Source organism: Myxine glutinosa, chromosome 6 (genome assembly GCF_964187855.1).
Source record: "Myxine glutinosa chromosome 6, kmMyxGlut1.1, whole genome shotgun sequence".
Lineage (NCBI taxonomy): Eukaryota > Metazoa > Chordata > Myxini > Myxiniformes > Myxinidae > Myxine > Myxine glutinosa.
The window spans coordinates 2091168-2108015 of record NC_136266.1 but is presented as its reverse complement, the minus strand read 5'-3'; the positions used below and the strand labels follow the sequence as shown (position 1 = coordinate 2108015).

The window sequence follows — 16848 nt, the reverse complement described above, 5'->3', positions numbered from 1 at the left end:
ATCCTTACCCAATGACACACACAATGAACATGAATACACACTTCTATGACAGACATCCGCAAATACATCGACTCATTCATTCATTCATATATGAGTGAGTGAGTCTCTCAGACGTCGCACGAACACCGGATCGACTCCAACCATGCACCTCCCAACTGAAACTCCCAGACAAAACTCCCATGTCTCCCGATGCAACGTATTTGAATCATACCACGTGACTGACAAACCGGCTCGCATTTCATGCGTTTCCTTATATCCGACCAACTTGACACTAACCACGTACATTCAGAGCATCTTGTGCAACAATCCACATTCATTTATATGTCTCACTTCATTCAAAGGAAAAAGAGGGATTTTGGGACAAGGGGAGAAAAGGGGTGAGAAGGGCGAGGCAAGGGGGGGGGGGGGTGCAGGGAGGGGGCTCGCTGCGCAGGGGGGGTGTTGCCTGAAGCCCCGGGACAGAGCTTAGGGCTTGGAGGGTAGGGGATCGATCTACCTAACCCTTCCACGGGGTCTTGAGCTTCAACGAGCGGCATTAGTCGTGCGTTGGCTTGCGTATCTATCTTATTCCTTACTCCTCATTCCCGCCTTATTCTGCACCTGCAATTAGTTTGCCTGCTTCCTCAGGCCATCGAGAGCCGAGAGGCTCGCCGGCCTTCTCTTGGTCTCGCAGCGGCATAGCAATGCCTTTTAAACATAAAATGCTGGGGTATTTCTGAGAGGCTCACACTGCCTTCACAGATTCTAACCTAACTCCTGAGAATTTGGTTTATCGACGTTGCCTTAGTCCCGAGAGGATCACCCGCCTGCTCGAGCTATGGCCGCCTAATCTCACTCTCCGTGTGCTAACTCTCCGTGTGCGCCGTGTTCTAGCCTAACCTCTGGCCTAACTCCTAGCTTTCTAGCCTAACTCCTGAGAGGTTCACCCGCCTCACAGCTTTCCGTGTGCTAACCGTATCTTACCTGTCCAGGTAACCGCCAGGTAACCAGGCAACCTTACTCCTTATTCCCGAGAGATCTCTCCCGCATATAGCCGCCTAATCAGAGATCTCTCCCGTTACTTTGCCGGCGTCCTGATGACGCTTCTAACCTTACTTTACGAAACCAATCTATTCCTTATCCTCGGCGCCCTCTTGGGGCACCTTACTCCCGTCCCGTAACGTTACCCTGACGAATCCATAAACAGTCAGTTGCTCCGGAGCCCCAAAACAGCTCGTTCTTAAATTTTGTTCGAGGATCAGGCTCGAGCAGGGAACGGGCAAACGGCACCGAGCGACAGAGTGAGTTCCAATTTAGCCTAAAATCCCAGTCTATAACAAAATAAACCCAAGGCTCACCTCACCCAGACCGATCAAACCAGCTGGTGTTTTTTCCCACTCACTCGCGCCTGGAGCCGCGTCCCGAGTCTGCCCGAGCTGACTCCTGCCTGGCTCGCCATTTGACGGATCCGTTGACTTAGGACTCAAGACTCATGATTGAGAGAAAGAACAACTGATATATTTATTTGATTCGTCATACACACAAGCTTGTGGAAAGCAAAATGCTTAAAATGGAGGCCCACAAGGACCAAAATTCCAACAAGATGCTCCGAAATAATTCGGTCAAGCTTTCACTTTATAAAGGAAATATTGGGGTGTGGTTTTAGCTCTCGAGACAAAGAGAACGACCAAGTGGTCTCCTCGATTCGTCCAGGGTCACTCATGGGTTAAACAACATGTTGACGACTTTCCAGAATCCTGGTTTTTTGGGGGAAAGTTCAGCAAGTCGTAAAAATGTCAAACATGAAAGTAATCTAACACAGTTTTCAACGGGGACTGGAAAAGATAGGTTGGTCTTCACAGAGTGAGGGATTATATCATCAGGGCCTGGATTTACAAAACATGTAACTCCTTTATGAGGATATAGCAAGTTCCAAAGGAATATTTTCGACAGTAAGAGAACATGCCATCACAGTAACTTAACTCTTTAACAGGATATATAATGGATAAAGTTTGCAAACCAACACATACAAATTAGTTATTTTTTGGTAATTGGTCAGACAATTATAATAGAACACAACGGGGGGGGGGGGGGGAGGGGTCTGAACCCCCACATATATACTGTATATATATATATATACACACACACAGACTTGGCATTTAATATGGAATTTTTTTTTTTCTTGAATTGGGCTTCCTTTCTGAATTCAGAATATCAATCTGGTGAGTTTCTTTTACGCTTCGGTGATTTCTTTGTTAAAAGAACCATGTCACTGATTGTCTGTCACAGCAAGAAGTCAATAACAGGATTATATCACAGGTGGCGTGACAAAATGTACGGACAGGTACATTTGACGATTGGCTTCACAATCGGGTATATAAGGGTTGTTGCGTTCTGCATTCGTGGAAAACAACTGCTGCACATCTACAAAAGTTATTGCCGCTTCCTCTGGAGATGGTCCGTCAACTCGACAATGCTGTTTGTCATGGAGTGGTGGCTTTATGAAATTCCGGCATGAAACTGTGCTATTGCTCGGCAGTATGGCATCACTCAAGGTCAGGTGTCAAAGATCCCGAAACGAAATGCTCAGAGGGGTGTCCCTCCTCCAATATCGAGGCCAGGACGTCCCCGCAGAACCACAAGGAGGGATGATCGCCAGCTGCACCGGTTAGTCCGCAATGGCCGTACCAAGTCAGCGAATCGGCTTAGGGCTGAGTGGCAGCAACTGACAAATGTGCCTGTATCCAGAAGACTAGTCAACCAACGACTGGTTCAAGCAGGCTATCGTGCCAGGCGTCCCCTGAGAAAGCCACGCCTGACAAGACAACACTGCCAGCGCCGATTGCAGTGGGCCAGAGAGCACCGTCAATGGCAGCCAGGACACTGGAATCACGTGATCTTCAGTGACGAGTCTTGATTTCTGGTCTATCGTCAAGATGGCCATGTCTGAGTGCGCAGACAAGTGCATGAAGCCTACAACGAAGATTGTATAGTGCCAAGAGTCCAAGCTGGAGGTGGTGGGGTGACCGTTTGGGCTGCTTTTCATGCAGGGGGCAAAACTGACCTGGTTGTTCTGAATGGAAACCTGAACCAGTTCAAGTCCAGGGCCATTCTGGAAGAAACATTGCTTCCATTTGCTCGTGTAGCCTTTCGAGGAAACTTTGTCTTCCAAGATGACAATGCATGGCTTCATCGTGCTCGCATGATCCAACACTTTCTTGCTGACCGTGGTGTTGAGCATATGGATTGACCTGCCATGTCCCCGGATATGAATCCGATAGAGAACTTGTGGGCAGAATTAACGCGTCAAATCGACAACTTGGACCAGCAGCCGACCTCTGTGCGTGAATTGCAGCAGGCTATTGTCACTGCATGGCAAGCGATTCCTGTCCAAACCTTGGCAAATCTCGTGAACAGCATGCCTCAACGTGTACGTGCTCTCCTGAATGCTCGTGGGGGTTACACGAAGTACTGAACTGTAATTTTACTGTCCGTAATCCCAGTTGTATTTTAACTTTTGTTTTTGTTAAAAAAATTTTTGGCTAATGTGCAAAATAAAGAAATACTTCTGGAAAACGTACAGAAGTTTAACACAGTACTGTCCGTGAATTGAGTTCAATATCAGTTTACATCACTTTCAAGGATCAATTTATTTGCTTCGAAATGTCAAATGTGGTTTTTGTTTCTTTTAAAGGTCACATGAACAAAATCTAGAATAATTTCAACATAATTCCAATGAACTTTTGGTTCTAAGTCAACTTGAAAAGTAAGTTCACCCCCACAAAAAAAAAAATCCATATTAAATGCCAAGTCTGTATATATATATATATTGTTGGGGATTTGGGAATTGTGTGTGTAATTTGATGTAAATTTTCCCCTTTTGTATGCTGTAAATATTCCCTGTAAATATCACCCTCCAATTGTAGTGTCAAAGATCAAAGGTCGTCTGTAGTTAGGCCATCGCACATGCGTAGCAAATCTATGATATCCCTCAATAGTTATGTCCTTAGTAAATGTAGTTGAAGGTTCTGTGATCCACTAGTTCATTACGTTGCACCGAATTAAATAAGATAGATCCCTCCGACATGGTATCTTCAAAGTGCCAGGTGTATCCACTTTGCTGCATTTTGACTCCCTTAGCCACTTTGCTGCATTTGACTCCATTACGCACGTGGTTAAGCCTCGGAGAAGAAAGGCGTGTCTCCACCTCGTCATAGAGGGGAGGAGTGAGTCAGCCCCGCTCAACCAACCAAGAACAAGGTGTTGGGCGTGGAGAGGGTGTGGAGAGAAACATCGAGGAGCTTCGCGAAAGGTTCAAGGGAGGGGCATATATAACCCGCGGTGGCACGGCCCCGACGAGAAAAGAGACGGAGAGAGATCGAGGGAGATCGGAGAGAGAGAGCTGCGGGATCGGAGAAAGGACCGAAGTGATTTGGAGAGCGCGCGACGCAGCGGTGCACAGGAGGAGCTTTGATGCGCAGCTTCGGAGCCACGGCGGTTTTGCACGATCGCAGCTCGGGTTTTGACGGCGGCTGTTCGCTTACAGCCCGACCGTGCCCCGGTCCCCGCTGAACCTTCCTCTCCCTCCAAGCCATCCACCTCCTACGATTCGTTCCTGCTTTCATCCCCCGTGTAAGTCTGGCCGTTTGTCTGTCTTTCATGTTGTCTTGGGGTATTAAGTAAGACTGTTTATAGATAAGTTAATAATTGCACTGTGTCTCCTGATTCTTCCATTTCCTTGTATATTACTTTGATTGCTTTTCTTCCTTTAGTTGTGTGTAAATAATAATAAATCCTGTTATTCCCTACTTTGTCTTCTACTTCTTCATGCTCTTTCGGTCGCTTTAGAGGTTTCCATCATTGCACACCTGTGGCACGATTTGGCCAACGTTACGAACATAAATCGGGTCTAGTCTTGGTAAACGGCTCACGCCGCGGTTCGCTTCGCTGGGCGTTATCCATCCGTTACGCTGCGGCCGTGAGCGGGGAGTATTTCTTTGCGTACCGGGAAGTGCTGGTATTTAGGTCACAGGACGGTTGGGCCTACTACCCTACCCAGCGCCGACCGGGCGTGGCGTCATACCCCCGGGACCACGTCGGTCAGTAACAAACGAGGGGATTAATCCCCCCTTGGTAAGTGGGAAAGGCCGACGTCGGGGTCCGTAACAATTGGTGTCAGGAGTGTCGGATTCGGACCTGAAGCGCGAATAGCGCGCTCAAATTTCAAGCGGCCAAAATTTAATTTAATTTAACATCCTAAATTTAAAAGTCGCGCCATGGATGATCAAGGTGGCCGGATGCCGGTGGGGGAATTAGAGGGTGTAGAGTCGACCCAGGACCTCGGGGAAATGTATATGGGGGAAATGGAGGAGGAGAGCAATGGTAATGTGGTTGTGGGGGGATCAGGCGCACAAAATGGCGCCCTCGCGCACGTGGTTGCGGAGGCACAAAATGGCGGCGCTGCGGCAGCCGAGTCCGCAGCACTGGGGAAATTGGACCTCTTCATGGCGCAGATGATGGGGTATATGGAAAAATTGGCTGAGAGAACCACCAGGGAAAGGGAACAAATAATGGAAAAGTACAATAAGCAATTGGGTGACCGCATTCAAAAATGTGGGGAGAGCATGCAAAAATGTGGGGAGACGATGGATCGCATGGTGGGCGAGGGGGTCCCAAGGGGGCACGACGAGGTAAAGCGGGTCGAGGAGCACTGGTTGGGCGAAGTGGAGAAAAGCACAGGTAACTGGACCGGGTTAGAAATCGCGACCCGGGGTATGGGGCAGCCGGCGACCGCTGAAGTAGAGGGAATTTTAATAAAGCCAGCGGTCGTCAAAGAAAAAGAAGTAGTGGGAATTGAAATTGGAGAGACCGGGGACTTAGAAGAGCAACAACTGGAGGAAGGAATGGAAATTGCTCAAAGTCCGTGCTCACATCACGATGCTGTGCTCATTAATCCTTATAAAGATTTGCAGGTGTTGGTGCAGGGAGGAAGAAGAACCCCGAAGGTGAGACGGGCTGTATGTGGTGCCGGGAGATTTTGTAAGAGGGGGTTTGGCGCGAAGAGAATTGTCGCGCGATTGGGATCGATATGGCACCCGGGCGTTGGTGAAGGGTCCCGTGTGAGTGGAAATGGCGCGCGTGTGAGGAAAAAGTGTGCGTCAAGGAGTGAGCGTGTTACAAAGCGCGAGTGTGAAACCGAGTGCGAGCGAGAATGCACGTCGGGGTGTACGGAGTGTGACACAGGGAGTGAGAGCGATACGGAGTGTACGTGCGAGGGCGAGAGTGACACGGAGAGTGAGTTGGTGGAGGAGCGGGTGCGAGGATGCACGTTTGGAATGGACGGCGAGAGTGTGCGAGGAAGCACACCTGAGTTGGTTGTGGCGTGGGTGTGGGAGAGCCCATCGGAGCGCGTTAGTGGGTGGATGCAAGAGTGCACGCCCATGGTGAGTGGTACGGAGTACATATCGTGTGGGGAGAGTGCGCAAGACGGTGCGCGCGGTTTGTTAAGGAAGTGTGCGAACGACAAGTGTGCGCAAGAAGGTGCGCGGGAGGTGTGGTGTGTAACAGGGAGTGCGTTGATGGAATGGACGGAGTGTGTGGAATGTACGGACGGCGTTGGAACGCCGGGCTTGGTGAGTGTGGAAAGGGTCGCGTATGCGTGTGAGTATGCGAGTAAGGCATCGACGTTGAATGGGGTAGCGGTTAGGGTGACGGATAGCCGACGCGGGCGCTCGGTGCGCGGCGCGCTTTGTTGGATGCGAAGCTTCGCGCAGATCGCGCTTTGTTGGATGCGAAGCTTCGCGCGGATCGATGCTGCGTCGCCCCGCTTCGGAGCGTCGCGCACGATTCGGGCCGGGTCCCGCACTGAATGGTCGGAGCCGCGTCAGAGCGGCGATCGGCGCGATTCCGGGGGAGGGGAGCCGGGTCGGACCTTCGCCCCCTGGCGGGGGCGGGGTCCGACCGGGCGAGCCTCGGCCGTCGGGCTGGAGACCGCAAGGTTCCGCGCCGCGATGATGCGTGGAATCTCGGCCCGAGCATGCCTCCTCCCCAGAATCGTGAATGCCGGACGGATCCAACTGCAGGCAACAAACCACCCGCGTACATTGCTCGGCTTTGCGAAGCCGAGCTTTGAAAATATCACGACGCACCGAGGCTCAGATATAGCGGACTGTGATGATGATAGTGTTTTGGACCCGAAATTGGAATAGGGAATTTGTGATTGGAAATCTTTGATTGACTGGAATTGGATGAGCCAAATTTGTAGTGAGAGATACCCAGTGTGGTGGGATGGCAACTCTGCCATCTCTCACACACTAACGGGGGCAAAGGAGCAATAGTTTTATGGGGTTTGGCAGTGAAAACTCGCCGAGGGAGGGTTAGGATAAAATTATAGGGATCTAGAGAAGATGACCATAGGTAATGGTAAGTTTAAGTAGCGACTTTGGACAGGTAGTCGGGGACATAGAGAGGGTAGTTGGATGATAATGACGAGGGAGCGCAATGATGTAAGGGGCGACTGGGAGGCGCGAGTTTCAGAGGGGAGTAGTTCGGTCAGATGATGCCGTATGGTTGTTTGAGAATTGAAAGTGTACTCAGCAGCGTATTGTGAGAAGTGTGAGATGAGTGACATTGTGTTGAGTGAATGAGCTTGCATGGGGTGCAAGTGCCACCAGGTGTGTGATGGCACAGGTGTGCAAGTGAACAGGTATATGGAGCAGTGTATGAGTGAGTGATGGTGATGTGTGTCATGTTGAGCCAATGGTCCTGGAGGAAGGAGGGTGCAGGAAGCACTAGGAGTGATTGCACAGGTGTGCAACTACAGGTGAGCATGGTTGTATGGAGTTAGAGAATGGTTGTGTGGAATACATGGAGTAGGGAATATATGGAGTATGGAATGGATGGTATGGAGTGAGTATGGTGGAAACTGTGGAGTGGATGGTGCGAAGGTGTGGATGGGGGAAAGGAGGATGGACCCCATCACGAATACCCGGGGAGGGTAGTTAAGAGTCAGGTAGAGGGTACAGGTAAATTGTGGTTGGATATTGGCATCTGTGGTGCGTGTGGAAGAATGGAGCTTGGATGGGTGCATTAGTGACGTGGAAATGGCTGGGCGTGTGGCCTGCTAGTGTGTGTAGTGGAATGGACACTCCACCACTGTTAGGATGTCGGCCAGGTGAGGCCGCAGGTGGGCTCTGGGAGCCGGTAGAGTTGTTGTGGATGGGGCCCGAGGATCCAAGGACGGACCCGGGTAGCCCAGTGCCAGAGAGGGCACCGAGTGGGGGAGAGCGCCAGAGGGCCTTCCCCAGTTAGATAGGTTAGGGTGAGGAGCAGGTAAGCTCGGAGGCAACTACAGTGGTGGAGGTGTGCAGGTGGGTAGACCTGCTGGGAGAGCCACACGACCCAGGCCTGAAATTGTGCAAAGGCACAGGGAGTTGAATCGGGGGAGTGAGACCCCAAATTGATGAAGCACCACAGTTTGGTCAATGGGAATTTGGTTCTTAAAACCGCATAGAGTAAGTTGGCCAATGGTTTTGCAGGGAAAGACCCCGGGTAGTGTAAAGCGTGTTAATGTCATTTAGAAGATAGTTAGGATTAAGAATCTCCTTGCACCATCTGCATCCACTCACCTGAGGTAACGATGGTGCTCCACACCATGCCATGGTTTGTTTTTGTTATTTTCTGGTGCAAATGTTTGGATTGTGAGACGCATCATGACGTGGGTGACATTGTGCTTGTTGTTCCATCTCTCCCTCCTTATGAGGATTGATGATGAATTGGTGATGGCAAATTTTGGTTAGAGGGATTGTGGGGACGAATTTGGTATCGGGGAAATATGGGGAAGACGTGACGGTAGTGACGAATTTGTAAATGTGTAGATTTTTGTACATATGGGGTAAGGGCAAGGGTAGAGTAGGTAACAGGAGGGGGTGACGTACGGTAGGGACGAGCTTTCTCACTTCGCTCTCCGTACGTACCTCGTCCTGCATTGCCTTGTATTGATGTGTACCCTTGTGACCTTACCCCTCACTCACCTGTCTTCTGTCTCCCTGTCTGCCAACCGAGGACTGTGCTCGCTGGGCACCGAGGGGTGCGTGCGGGAGTCCGCCATGGTGTACCAGAACTCCCACAACCAGCATGCATTGCATGGATGCACCACTTATGGACCGCCGTCTTGCGGCCAAGCACCACTTTATGGACCCCACGTTTTGGGTCTTGCTTGCGGACCTCGGTAAGGTGGCACCTATGCCAAACAGGTGGACCACCCTTAGTTGGCCCCTGTGGCCCTAAATAAAAATGGACACGGTTTGTGCTTTTTATATTGCCAAATAGGCCGCAGGAAGAAAGAAAGCATCAGGAAGAACATCGGCCCAGCAGGGAAGAGGAAGACCACCAGTGGTGTGTTTTATTAAGAACTGTGATGACTGTGCACTGGTTGGTGCTGTTGGTGCTTTTGGGTGCTTTGGTGTTAATGGTACTGGTGCATCGATGCAATGCGTGCTGTCTCCTCCCTCCCAACAGGAATTTCCTTCTTTTTGTTTCCCTAAAAAGAAAAATCACAGGTCCTGGGTGGCGTTTTGTAAATAGTCAAATAATGCCAATGTAAATAATGCTCCCCCGCCGTAAATGTTTTAGTTTGAAAATAATTCCGCAATTTGGTTAGCTGTGGGTGTGAAACTGTAAGGCAGGGTGCAACGCAATTAGCGGGACATATTTATTTGTGCTTTAAAATTGTCTCACTCAGGGTCAGGTTAATTGTAGAGGGAATTACACCTATGTGTCACACTAAAGGTAAAATTTTCGGGCCGGGACGTCCGGTAAGGAAGGAGGGTGCAGTGTTGGGGATTTGGGAATTGTGTGTGTAATTTGATGTAAATTTTCCCCTTTTGTATGCTGTAAATATTCCCTGTAAATATCACCCTCCAATTGTCGTGTCAAAGATCAAAGGTCGTCTGTAGTTAGGCCATCGCACACACATAGCAAATCTATGATTTCTCCTCATTAGTTATGTCCTTAGTAAATGTAGTTTTTTTTTTTTTTTTTTTTTTTTTTTTTTTTTTTTTGGATACAATATCGAGGCTCGTGAAAGAGCGAACATTAATCACATGAACACACAGAAAGACAAACCGACACATAAAACATATAACATAGGGAGCGGTAGACAAGATGGGGAGAGAGGGGGAAGGACACAAACACAACATTTGAGAGCAGGGACCGAGAGACATGGAGACATCGAGAGATCTGAGAGAGGGCGAGGGCTTTGGGGGGGGGGGGCGTGGGAAGGGGGCAGTGGGAGAGGTATAAAACATATGGACACTGCCAGGACTTCCAGGAAAGAAGTTGGAATTTCAAACAAGGTGGATCTGGGGTGAATTAGCGGGGGTAGAAAAGATCAAGGTTTTGGATGGGGGAAGATAAGAGATGGTGGTGAACAGCTGTTTTAAAGACCTGGAGGGAGGAGTGGGATTGAAGGGAGTGAGGGAGTTTGTTCCAGAGGCGGGAGAAAAGAGGAATGAAAGAGTGAAGGTGAGCGGAGAGCCGAGATTTCGGCAGTTTAACCATCAGAGGGTTGCTGGCAGATCTTGTGCGACCTGTAGGAATATTTGGGGGACAGAGCACAGAGAGAGCTGGGGGTGCAAGGCCGGAGAGGAGTCGGTAGAAGACAGAAAGACCACCTACCTGCCTGCGGTGAGTGAGTGAAAGGCCCTCAGAGATAGCTTCATCGCGGGAGATTCCAATAATTCTGAAAGCTTTGGTTTCAACAGCGTGAAGCCGAGCTAGGTGTGAGGCAGGAGCACCGGCCCATAGGGGAGAACAGTATTCCATTGAGCTGCGGATGAAAGCCTTGTATGTGGTGAGGAGCTCAGGTGTGCCGAGGAAGGACTTCGCACGACGGAGGATGCCCAGTCGGCGACTGGCTTTGGAGGCCAGCTTGGAAATGTGGTTTTCCCAAGAAAGATCATGGCAGATAGTGAGACCCAAAATCTTGAGCGACAGAACTTCTTGGAGAGGATTGTTGAGAAAGTAGATGGGAGGGTTGTCCAGTCGATCTTTTCGGAGAGACATAGTAAGAGTGTGAGATTTGTCAGGATTGAAAGACATGTTCCACTTGTTTGACCAGTCTGTGATTTTGTCCAGGTCTTCAGAGAGTGAGGAGGCAGCAGACTGCCGATCTGAGGGAAGAGGAATGGAGCGGCAGAGAGTGGAGTCATCAGCAAAGAGATAGAGAGGATTTTCGAGAGAGTCAGAGAGATCATTGATGAAGACCAGAAAAAGCACGGGGCCCAGAACACTGCCTTGGGGAACTCCAGCCTGAACAGGAAGAGGAGATGAGAGAAAACCATTCAGGGCCACACGTTGACGACGACTAGAGAGGAAGTCCGCCAGCCATGCGTGGAGATTTCCATGGATACCAAAGGAGGAGAGTTTGGTGAGCAGAGCGGGGTGCCAGACCGTGTCGAAGGCACGTGATATGTCGAGGGAGACAGCTCTAATTTCCTGTTTGGCATTGAGGACCTCCATCCATTGTTGAGACAGCAGAAGCAGCATGTCCAGAGTAGAGTGACCTGGTCTGAAACCAAATTGATGATCAGAGATCAAGCCATTGGAGAAGAGGAAAGATTTCATATCAGAAGCAATGATGGATTCCATGACTTTGCTGATAATTGGGAGAAGGCTGATTGGTCTGTAGTTGCTAGGATCTGTTTTTGCACCTTTTTTGTGCAAAGCGGTGATGTTGGCTGATTTCCAAGCAGATGGCAGTTGACCTTGAGCAAAAGTTGAAGTTGAAGTTGAAGTTGAAGGTTCTGTGATCCACTAGTTCATTACGTTGCACCGAATTAAATAAGATAGATCCCTCCGACATGGTATCTTCAAAGTGCCAGGTTTAGCCACTTTGCTGCATTTTGACTCCCTTCGCCACTTTGCTGCATTTGACTCCATTACGCACGTGGTTAAGCCTCGGAGAAGAAAGGCGTGTCTCCACCTCGTCATAGAGGGTAGGAGTGAGTCAGCCCCGCTCAACCAACCAAGAACAAGGGGTTGGGCGTGGAGAGGGTGTGGAGAGAAACATCGAGGAGCTTCGCGAAGGTTCAAGGGAGGGGCATATATAACCCGCGGTGGCACGGCCCCGACAAGAGAAAAGAGACGGAGAGAGATCGAGGGAGATCGGAGAGAGAGAGCTGCGGGATCGGAGAAAGGACCGAAGTGATTTGGAGAGCGCGCGACGCAGCGGTGCACAGGAGGAGCTTTGACTGCGCAGCTTCGGAGCCGCGGCGGTTTTGCACGATCGCAGCTTGGGTTTTGACGGCGGCTGTTCGCTTACAGCCCGACCGTGCCCCGGTCCCCACTGAACCTTCCTCTCCCTCCAAGCCATCCACCTCCTACGATTCGTTCCTGCTTTCATCCCCCGTGTAAGTCTGGCCGTTTGTCTGTCTTTCATGTTGTCTTGTGGTATTAAGTAAGACTGTTTATAGATAAGTTAATAATTGCACTGTGTCTTCTGATTCTTCCATTTCCTTGTATATTACTTTGATTGCTTTTCTTCCTTTAGTTGCGTGTAAATAATAATAAATCCTGTTATTCCCTACTTTGTCTTCTACTTCTTCATGCTCTTTCGGTCGCTTTAGAGGTTTCCATCATTGCACACCTGTGGCACGATTTGGCCAACGTTACGAATATAAATCGGGTCTAGTCTTGGTAAACGGCTCACGCCGCGGTTCGCTTCGCTCGGCGTTATCCATCCATTACGCTGCGGCCGTGAGCGGGGAGTATTTCCTTGCGTACCGGGAAGTGCTGGTATTTAGGTCATAGGACGGTTGGGCCTACTACCCTACCCTACCCTCACCGACCGGGCGTGGCGTCATACCCCCAGGACCACGTCGGTCAGTAACAAACGAGGGGATTAATCCCCCCTTGGTAAGTGGGAAAGGCCAACGTCGGGGTCCGTAACAATATATATATATACATATATATATATATATATATATATATATATATATATATATATATATATATATATATATACAGTGGAACCTTGACTTACGAGTGCCCCAACTTACGAGTTTTTCGAGATACGAGCCGTCGCTCGGGCGGTTTATTGCTTTGAGATGCGAGCCGAGATCCGAGTTACGAGCTTTCGCCACCCGGTCACGTGGTTATCTTGCCGTGCACGTACAGTACGTATCTCTGTCGTATAGCGCTGCATTTTTTTTTTCGCATTTTGGTTATTTCGAGTTCACGCCGCCAGGTGGGTTCTGGTCACGTGGTTATCTTGCCGTGCACGTACAGTACGTATCTCTGTCGTATAGCGCTGCATTTTTTTTTTCGCATTTTGGTTATTTCGAGTTCACGCTGCCAGGTGGGTTCTGGTCACGTGGTTATCTTGCCGTGCACGTACAGTACGTATCTCTGTCGTATAGCGCTGCATTTTTTTTTTCGCATTTTGGTTATTTCGAGTTCACGCCGCCAGGTGGGTTCTGGTCACGTGGTTATCTTGCCGTGCAAGTACAGTACGTATCTCTGTCGTACAGCGCTGCATTTTTTTTTTCGCATTTTGGTTATTTCGGAAAATTTCTTAGTTTTAACCATGGGGCCTAAGAAAGTGAGTGGCAAGTGCAGTGCTGAGAAGAAGAAGAGGATGATGTGCTTGGATATAAAACACGCAATCGTCGAAAAACATGAGCGAGGTGTCGAGGAGGACGTATATAACGGCAGAGGAGAAGAGCATGCCAGGCCACAACTTGTTCAGAATGCCGGCGATAGCTCGCCTTCTCTTTGTGGAAAACACGGTGAGATCCTTAACATCCAACAACTAATGGGACGCAAACGGGGCGCCCAGTTTAGCGGTACACACATTGATGAATCACCCTGCCTGTGATTCACCCATGACAGGTTATAGCTGGGTCGGGATTCAAACCCAGGCTGGACAGTTTAGACTTTAGAGGCAAGTGTGCGTACCTCCAGTCCAGGCCATCCTGCCAACTTGTATGCTGCATACAGGTGAAATATAAAGCGCGAGATATTTTTATATATACTGTATATTTAAAAAAAAATTGGTGTGGTTTTTGGCGGGCTGGAACGGATTAATAGCATTTCAATGCATTTCAATGGGGAAATTTGATTTGAGATACGAGCAATTTGAGTTACGAGCTCGGTCACGGAACGAATTAAACTCGTAAGTCAAGGTTCCACTGTATATATATATATATATATATATATATATATATATATATATATATATATATATATATATATGTATATATATATATTGTTACGGTTTTGAGTCTGTAATGTGAGCCTAATAAAGGTTAAAGTCTGCCCTCCATAGTTAGTCACACAAGCAACATGTAGCCTCGCAATAGTATAGTTATGTCTTAGTATTTGTGAGCTTAGTTCCCTTCCAGTGTTAATTCTGCGTTGAGTAGGAGCCAGGAAAATAGGCCCTACTGCCACCGGTCATCCTACGTCTGTAGCCTCAACCCCTTTTGCGTTAACGTTGGTTCATATTGGGCGAGTTAACACGAGGGAGGCGGAGGAGGATCGGGGCGAAGTCGAGGCGGAGCGGCACGAGCGATGACGGTAAGCATGAGCCGCCAATCAGAGCTCAGAGGTGGTGGCGTCAGAGGGCATGGTGAGAAGAGTCTGGTGAGTTCCACATGGTTCGGGGGGCATAGCTATAAAACCCGCTGTGCAAAGCCCTCGACAGGACTTAGATGGAACTTGCCGTAAGAGGACTCGCAGAGGAGAGGGGGAGCTAAAAGGACCAGCGCTGGAGAACCCAAAGGACTTGCATCTGAGGGCTAAGAGAACTTGATCATTGCACGAGAACGCGCGCGCTAACCAACACCCAGTGAATTGAGGAAGAAGAGTTGGTCGCCAGATATACGCGGGCGCAGCCAGGCGCGTTTATATCGATATAGCGCATTTCAGCCGTGCGAGTGAACGAGGCTGAGTAACTGCCAGCCGCGCTAAAGTCCGCCCTCTACCGTTTTCGCCCCGATCATCCCTTTGTTCGAGAGACGTGCTACGAGTCCCTGCCTTCGCCTGCTGCCATCTTCGCGGGACGTGCCGGGGACCGTAGACAGCTGGACGAGGACCATCCCTGGACGCGTTGGGGAACACCTGCCCATCTGCAATCCCCTGTGTGAGTGTGAGTGAGATGGGCCCGTTGTCCCAGGGATAAGTTAAGACTGTATAAGGATTACTCTGTGTCTCTTCGTCCTGGAACTATAAATACGTGTGGGAATCATTAAACCCATCTGTTCTTCCTTTCTTCTTGATTCAATCGTTTCTGTGATTTCTCCAATTGACTAAGCGTGGCACGAATAAGATCGCTCCAATCGGGTTCCACTAGTTAAGACTGTGCGGGCCACGTGTATGCAATCCGCTCGGCGTACTAACATCATACGTGGTTCGTGCGAGGCTTATTTTCTCGCTCCCAGGGCAGCGCGGGTACTTACGTACGAGCGAGGGAGTAGTCCCGAAACCCTACTCCGCGTGTGTCCGGGAGGGACGTAATAAGTCTCGGTTCCTCCAGGCCAGTAAAGACAAGTGGATTAATCCCCCCTTGATAAGGGGAGAAGGCCGGCGAGAGAACCGCAACAATATAATATATAGAAGATTAAAAATACCTCGGCCACAAAACACGAAATTAAAAACACTTCACAGCCACGAAACACGAAATTAAAAACACCTCACAGCCACAAAACATGAAATTAAAAACACTTCACAGCCACGAAACAGGAAATTAAAAACACCTCACAGCCACAAAACACGAAATTAAAAACACCTCACAGCCACAAAATTAAAAACGCCTCACAGCCACGTGATTTAAAAACACCTCACCATGTCATTTTACACCTCACCACCACATAATTTAAAATACCTCACCACCACATGATTCAAAACCACCACCACATTATTAAAAACACTTCACAACCACGGAAATAAAAGTTTCAGGGAGTAGTTCAGTGACAACAGACACTGCCCAGATATGTAGATATATAGATAAATAAACCTGAAAATCGCAGAGCCAGAATTATTTATTTGGTCTGGGAAGCCCATGCGAGGTTTCTTCTTCTTCAGCCTCTCACAACCCTGGTGAATATGCGATCTTTTAAAAAAAAGTTCGAATTTTGCCAAATCTGTTTGATTCGTTTGTCATTTTTCCTCAGCCATTGACCAATCTGGAACTAAGTCTTTATAAGTTCATCAAATACTGACACCGCGAATGACATTCGCTGAGCTAAATGTTGATATCTCTTCTGAGGTAAAAACAAAAAACAAAAACAGTTTTAAAGCATTATACGTATCAAACGAAACATTTTATGAAACTGGGAAACGTAATACACACTTTGGTGGTTTTAAAATGACAGAATATGTCTTTATTAGAAGAAAAAAAATGAACATTGAAGACGACACTGCTAAAAAAAATACACCGCTCTAACGCATAACCACGAGTTTAAACTACATTTACAACAAATATGAAAACTATTTTCATATAACAATGTTAAATATAGAATATATGGAAGATAATGTTTAAAAAAAATGAGCCCTATCTTCCAATGGTAAAAAAATCCTTCAAAAAATTCCTGGATCGGGAATAATATCTTGAGCTTCACCAAAAACTAATCAATTCTTCCTTATCCCAAAGGCAATCATCCCACCAACTTTCATCCAAATCCGTTCAGAACTTTTCCAGATATCTTGTTCACAAACACACGAACACACACACACACACACACGGACACGAGCGAATGCATTACTCCCTGGCGGGAGTAATTATAATTCCAGATTTGTCAATGGCTGAGGTATATTAACAAACGAATAAAACAGATTTGGGAAAATTCGAACTGAAAAAAAATATTAAAA

General features: G+C 48.4%; 1 protein-coding gene across 3 annotated transcripts in view; it reads left to right on the top strand.

The window, feature by feature from the left end:
- The window catches only part of LOC137429117 (uncharacterized), a 232344-nt gene that overhangs the window by 26735 nt on the left and 188761 nt on the right, over nucleotides 1–16848 (top strand). The gene's annotated exons all lie outside the window — the stretch shown is intronic.